The following is an 8228-nucleotide window of genomic DNA, read 5'->3' as shown; positions in this document are numbered from 1 at the left end:
AAAGGTGATTGTTAAAGAAATAATTCATGTTGTTGTTTTAATTAAAATAATTAATGAGTTACACATTCAGAGTAAATAATTATATCATAGCTGATTGAGTCTTAATTCAGTTGGCATCAGTATTTTTATCAGTGCAAGAGCACATGGGTTTGAGTGTGCTGAAGCACATTATCCTCTTATTTAAATATTAGAAATGAACTATAAATAATTCTAAATATTATATCAAAAAACAAAAACTAAAAATCGTCACTATATATTTAACTAATTACTAAATCTCTCATCAACAATATATGCTTATTTTAAGTAAAATTATTCAAAGTATTCAATAAAAATATATCAATCATTTTAATATTTAAAATATTACGACAATAAAGAACTACGATCATAAATCATTTTAATATTTAAAATATTACGACAATAAAGAACTACCGATCATAATTAAATCTTTATTAAAAAAAAAATCAAAGATTATTATGATGTTTTAGTTGTAATTAAATAAAAAATGATCCTTAATTTTTCTTTATGTAATTGATAAGACATTTTTTAATATAAACTTCAATCTTCAATATCTTCTTTTTCAGGAGTATGTACTAAGAAGTGAACCTTATTCCCGAATCTTCATGAAGTACATTCTTATTTATTTTATTCAAAATTTTATATTGGGCGTGTGGATATATTTGGTTACATATCATAATAAATATTCTCATGATCATTAACCGTAAATAGATTCATCAATCTATTTCATATCAATTTCGAGTTCGGGTCAATTTTAATTTTAAACTTAGGCTTAGGTTTTTCATAATAGATCATTTCAAAGTTATGATCATTTTAAGTTACTTATTTAATCATTTCAAGTATGAGTTGTTTCAGGTTTAGATGGTTGATTTTTTATATTTAAATTAAGTTCAATCAAATTCGTTTTCAGACTAATCGAACTATGAAACTCTTTTCCTCCCCAAGTTTGAATATACCAAAAAAAATCATACCCCCTATATGCTCCTTTATGTAAATTGAGGATTTAGTTTTTATATTTGAAGTTGGTCAATTTGAGTCATGTACTTCTCGAATTGATCTATTTTAGTCAATATACTTTTCGAATTTTAAAATTCCAATCCTAAACCAAACAATAGTATAGTTAAATTCGTTTAGTTAAATTTTGCTATTAGTCATGTAGTGTGCGTAAAGTTGTAGATTTAACCAATGTTCTCCGATTTGATCATGGTTCCTATATTTTACTAATTCTGAAATTTCAAGCTTGACACAAAAGACTATTATTAAGTCCATTAGCTACCTTTTTTTAATTAATATATGAAAATAGTAAGTTGATATGATTTTTCACATGTGATAATATGTTTATCGCATTAGATATTAGAAATAACAGAACTTAATAAATTTAATAGATATTGTTTGGTTCAAGGGACAATCCATAACTTTTTTAGGGGGTCAAAGTGCAGTTTTGTCATGTATTAACTTATGACTTCATCATTCTTGAAGGGACTAAATATAAATCTTTTCATTTTTTTGGAGGGTTAGAGTACAATTTTAGAATATATAAGTTTCTAACTTCTCCATTTACAAAAGGGACCTCTGTATTCACCTTTGATTTGGTTGGACTAAAACTTCAAAATTTGAAAACTATAAAGACTAAAAATGATCAAATTAAAGTACAATGACTAATAGCAAAATCTAACCTATGTTAACCCCTTCTGATTATCGATAATTCAATTTAAATTCTTTTAGAACAAATCTTTTAACGTTTAACTCCGAAACTTCTATTATTTTATTTTAACTCCCAGTACCAAATTTACAATATCTAATTACAATCTAATATAAATAAAAATTAACATGTTAAAAAAAGGAATAAATTATATTAGGATCATCCTAAAAAACATAGTTTTTAGGCACCAATCAAATAGTGCCACATCATTAATCATTAAATTTTAAAGAAAACAAAATATTATTATACACTCGTCTATATCTAATATATTGTCCAACTTAAATTAACTTTAGTTAAATTACTTAAAATAATTAATTTTTTAAATTATAAACAAACATCTTTTCTTCTTTTACAAATTTTAATCATTTTATTTTTTTTCTATAAGTTAATATTTTTACCTTCAACTCCAAACCTTAAACCTTGAACCCCAAATCTCGAGGTTCATGGTTTGGGTTTGATATTTAAAGTTTAAGGTTTGTGTTCAATTTTTGGGTTTGGGGTTTAAAATTTAAGGGCTTGGAATTATGGATTACGAATTTGGGATTTAGTATTTGTTGCTACAAGCTTGGTGTTCACGTTCAGGGTTTGAGATTTAATTTTTTATTCATGGTTTGGGAATCTAGATTCAGGGTTTGGCGTTTGGGGTTCAAGGTAAAAAAAAATTACAAAAATTATGTGTTAATGACATGAAAAAATTTATTGAAATGTCATTAAATAATTAGAAACGGACAATGAATAATATGGTGGGAAGGGTCCATAAAATAATTTCTCTATGGACGAGTGTATAATAATAACTTTATGTCTTTAACTTTGATGAAGTGACAAAATTATATCGATGCTTAAAAATTTTAATTTTTAAAATCATCCTTAGATAAAATGGACGAGTGTATAATAATAACTTCATGTCTTTAAATTTGATGAAGTGACAAAATTATATCGATGCTTAAAAATTTTAATTTTTAGAATCATCCTTAGATAAATTATTCCAAAAAAAATTAAAATAAAGGAAAAGAAGAAAGGTAGATGGGTGGACAAAAGATATGTCCATCAAAAGAACAGTGTTACCAAAAACTGAATGGGATATCCAAAATGGTTAAGACATATAGGCAGACACTTTTTCATATGCTTTTTTTTTTTTTTATCTTACAACAAAGCTTTTTATATTACACACATATCAACATTATATGCATCTTCCTAAAATACCGTTCCAAATCTTTCATAATAAATTTGGGGTCCACTTTGCAATTTTGCATTTTGCAACACCAAGCTAAAGGTTCTCATCATCTTAGATCCCACATCAAATAAACAATTCCTGCTTAATTTCCCCCACATTAACATTCATATATATATATATGGACTCACTTTTGCATTGGAATAGGAACCATTGACCTGAATTGAGAAGATAAAAGCAACATTTTATTTCTATTTTTGATATATATTTTTTAATTTAATTCCTAATTTTTTTATATCGAATAGTTTTTGTTCATGCGATAATATGGTGCTTTGATATTGTGCCACATCAACATCTGTAATTATAATTTTTATTAAAAATTTAGGTTGTGATGCGGCACAATCTTAAAGTATCACGTTACATAAAGATCAAAATTGAGAAAAGTTACTAAGTTCAGAGATTAAACGTTACCTTATTCCGAATATAAATTCTTTTGACAAACGCTTTATATATTGAGATAGGATAAATTGGTCCTCGAATTTCAAATTGTGTTGGTTGAGTCATTAAAGGATTAGTATCATATCAATTTGATCTTTTTGCCAACTTAAGTATTAAATGTTAGCTCAAATTTGACATAGAAAATATTTAAAATACGTTAACCAAATTATAAACTCATGCGTAATTATTGCATGAATAAATTGAATATCATATAGTAAGAAAAAATCTCTCTCCTAAATTTATTAGTATTGGTTTTTTTTTTTAATATGCTAGACCCAATATGCCTATTTTATAGGTACACAATCAAGGATATTATATCATCTAATCAAGGGAGACAATGCCCCCTACTTGACTCTTGGCTCTTGGTTATTCCCATTACTTCGGCATTAAATTTTAGGTCAAGCCTGTTGAGTGGGTCTCTTTTAAGAAAAATCTTTAAAGTGATGTCTATTGAGTAGCTAACCAGACTCTCAAATAAGAAAAATTGTCCATGTATGGAGATTTTGTCTCTTATACTTCGAGGAGAGCCCAAAATAATTTAGAGAGCGTTTCGACTAATAAAAATATTGACTCGTAAGCTCATGAGAGAAGTTTCAATACTATACATAATATTAAATTATGCATTTTATGCCTGCAAAGGTTTGAACCACTAATCCAGGCATATAAGCGGCCTTACCTTTACAACCATGGTACCAACCACTTAGCTAGACAAAATTAGAAATACGTATGAACTTACAACACAAATAGTTTGAATCTAGCATGCTCAAAAAAGAAATGGCCCTCATAGATTTCATTGTTGGTGTCTTTTTTTTAATACATGTTAGATCTAAATTATCTATGCAGTGAAACAAGGGACAAGCAAGGCCTTAACTCCACTCTTTAGTTAGATGGGACAATTTATTTTATCTCCTTCCAAAAATTAAATAATTTAATTTAACCATTTTAGCTCTTGATTAAATGAAAAAATTGTATTCTTGACCCCTCCAAAAAAATAGTAATTCAATTTAAGCCTTTTCTATATAAAATTTTTACCTATTGTCTTTCCTCAAATTTTATAATTTTATCTCGATTCTTATCCATGACATGCATATAATTTGGTTAACATATTTTCAATATGCTCTATGTCATAATTAAACTGATATTTAATCTCAAAATTATCATCAATATTGAGAAAAGGACGTTACTGATACAATATTAAACCTTATTATGTGAAATGATGTGTTAATCACTTAGAATTTGACTATTCAAACAAGTAACATGAACTGAAATTATTGGGTGTCGAAAGATATGATCATAACTTATCGTAAAATTTTTGCAGTAATCTTGAATCTTGTCTTGTTGTTGAAATTGACCCAATTTCTTTAAAAAAAACTTTAGGAGTGAAAAGAATAAATAAATAAATAAATAAAGTTGAAGAAATTGGAATAGAGAGAAAAGAAAGTGATGGCTATCAATCCATTAAAGACCCAACAGACAGAAAGCAAAGCAAAGCAAAGCCAAGCTGTTTAACATTTTGTTTTGATATTTAATTTTTCTATAAAGTGATGTCCGCAGAATCTTGCATAAATCTTTCACAGTTAACACACAGAAGGAATATATATATGCACATATATCCACATGTATCAATAATAATGGGTAAAAGTAGCATAGAGGCTTCGCTATTAAAAGTTGAATTGCATATTGGTCCTTTTACTTGAAAAATGAGTAAATTAATCCATGTATGTTACATCAAATAGCAAACTAGATTTCTGTTAAAAAATTCATCTATTTCTATTATTAAAAATTAGTTATTGTATGTCAGCATGAGATAAATGTGACACGCAATGTGTTACTATCTGGTTATTCTGTCAACCACGTCAATTTTTAACAGTACAGATGATTAAATTCTTAATAGAAATGATCAATTTGCTCTTTGAGCTAACTACAAGGACTAATTGCCCATTTTTTCAGTAGAGGGATAAAATGCAGTCTAACTCCTAGTACAAATGTGTCTATGGTACTTTTACCATAATAATGTCTATTTGCTAACGAGGCTTTCGTGATATTGGTAGAAGTTAAGACCTTGAGATTTTGGATGTTCAAATTCGAGTCTTATCATGTGCAAATGTCATTTATGGGTTCTTCTCAAATTATTTTGGGTTTACGTCTCACCATATGTGGGCCCCATCCGGATTTATTCTAGTTTAAGCTCGAATATATTTTGATTTTCAATCTGTTAGAGGGGTGTAAATGCGACACTAATTCTTGCAAGCTACTCGAGTTCAACTCGAAAAAACTCAAACTCAATTCAGTAATTATCATGTCGAGCTTAAGCTATCAATTGAACTAAATTCAAGATTAGTAATACTTAGCTCAAACGACTCGCAAACCTTATTGAACTTTTTATTTTTAATTTATATTTCAAAAAATTCTATATTATTAAATTACAATATTGCCCTTAATATATACTATTAACGCTAAGCTTAATTATTGAGCTAAGCTTGAACTTGAATATGTACAAGTTTAAGAAATTGATAAGCGAGCTTAATCAACTTCAAGTAGCTTGGTTATATTTAGAGTCAAGCTCAAGCTTAAAAATAGATGTTCAATCAAGCTCAAGCTAAGTATCGAACTTAAAATTTCAAGTCGAGCTTGAGTTCGATCTTGCAATATTTGGACTTGGCTCAGCTCAATTAAACCCCAAATTCATTGTGCTTTGTATTGAGTTGCACCTAAATATAGTTTATCTGACATTTATTCTTTGTAAGTATACATAAACTTCTTAACGTAATAATAATCATTTTACATTTTAATCCTTTCACTATACTGAATTTTGATATTTAGTCCATTTACCTTAATTTAACACGATTTTATCTCTCTACTTTTATAATGTTATAACAAGGTCCAAATTAATAACACCATTAATTGTTATTGTGAAAGTGAGGGCATGATTCTGTTTTTCTATTATTCAATTATAATGTCACCCGTGGAAATCCAACTAATGATGTTTAACCAAATGTTTAAAGTTGTTTAAAAAAAATTTATATTATCACTTTAACTACAGCAATTAATACAACTTACCGATAACATTATAAAAGCAAAAAGAACAAGTTATGCAAAATTCAAGTAAAAGAAATAAATCTCAAATTTCATCATAATAAAGGGACTAAAACTATATCATGCGTGTGCTTAATTACCCATAACCCCTCCCTAATCCTTAAATAAGAGGATATTGCGCTTCAACGTACTTAAGCCTACATCCTCTTACACTGATGACAATGTCAATGCCAACTAAATTAAGACTTAATCGATATGTGTGCGTTTTTTTTAAATGTAAACGTCATGTATTTATTAAAATGGTATATTTTAACTCCGATAACTATGAAAATTAAAATTATATGATACATAAACTATAACTAAAAACATATATTCATTAAATAAATATAAGTTCCCTTAGGATGATAAAAGAAAGGTTTTTTAGGATTGGTTAAATTATTGTAAGAGTCCCTACACTTTGCGTAAGTTATGGATTTAGTATATATACTTTAAGTTGGTTAATTTTAGCTCCTATACTCTTTGAATTGGTTAATTTTAGTCCCTATACTTTTCAAATTTTGAAATTTCAATCCTAACTGAAAGGGAAGTAGTTAAATATCTTCGATTAAATTTTGTTATCAATCTTGTACTAATGTAAAGTTATAGGTTTAGTTTGTGTTCTCTAATTGAATCATTCTTTGTCCATATACTTTTCAAATATCGAAATTTCAATTTAGACGCAAATGGTTGTTGTTAAATCCATTAATCTGCTTTTTTAGAGTAATATATGAAATTAGCAAGATGACATGGCATTATACATATGATGATATGTTTGTCACTTAATGAATTTAGCAACTACAGTTTTGTCAAGATTGAAATTTTAAAAATTTAAAAGTACAAGGACTAAAGCTTACCAAAATAAAATACAAGTACTACATCCACAACTTATACATAATACAAAGACTAATAACAGAATTTAATCTTTAGAATTCATGGCTTAATTTACTTGTTATAAATTTACTTTTTAAAATAAAATATTAAAATTGGATTCAATAAAGTACCATGGATGCCGTTGTACTTAGAGTCGGATTTCAGTTTTTCTCTCTCTACTTAAAAAAGAGGCAAATTAGCCCTTGTACATTAGATCAAAGATCAAATTGGTCATTCTGTTAAAAATTTCATCCATTTTTACTATTAAAAACTTATCCATATACCTTATGTGTCATTGTTTAGTTATTTCATTAGCCATCTTAGTTTGTAACAATACAAAAGGATGGAATTGTTTGCAAAAATGACCAATTTCCTTTTTGACCTAACTTACAGTTACTAATTTACCAATTTTTTAAGTAAAGAGGGCAAAATACAATCTGACTCTTAATATAGTGGTTTGCATTGTACTTTTACCAATTGAATTCATGATTGTCGTGAATCAACTCTAGAACTTTGAGCATCAATGTTTGAGTTTCACTTATAGATTGAGGTTAATTATATTGTTGAGTTATTTATCCAGTTCAATACCTCTAATGATAATTGTTATTGATATAATTGTAAATTCCAATTTAATTTAAACTTTGTGGATGGAAAAAACTGTGCTAAGAGATTTTTGTTTCCCATGTATAACTCTGACCTAATAAGTGGTGAAACATAATAGCAGCCAAGGGGCTTTTTTGACTCTCAAAATTTTTGAAAATTTTAATTACACCCTTAATTTTTTTAGAAATTTTAATTAATCCATGTAAAAGTTTTGAAAATTTTAATTAGACTCTCTAAAATTTTTAAAAATTTTCAATTAAGCCCTCTAAATGTTTTAAAAACTTTGAATTCTCT

The sequence above is a fragment of the Gossypium hirsutum genome, chromosome A10 (assembly GCF_007990345.1).
Source record: "Gossypium hirsutum isolate 1008001.06 chromosome A10, Gossypium_hirsutum_v2.1, whole genome shotgun sequence".
Classification (NCBI taxonomy): domain Eukaryota; kingdom Viridiplantae; phylum Streptophyta; class Magnoliopsida; order Malvales; family Malvaceae; genus Gossypium; species Gossypium hirsutum.
Note: the sequence above shows the minus strand (reverse complement) of the source record.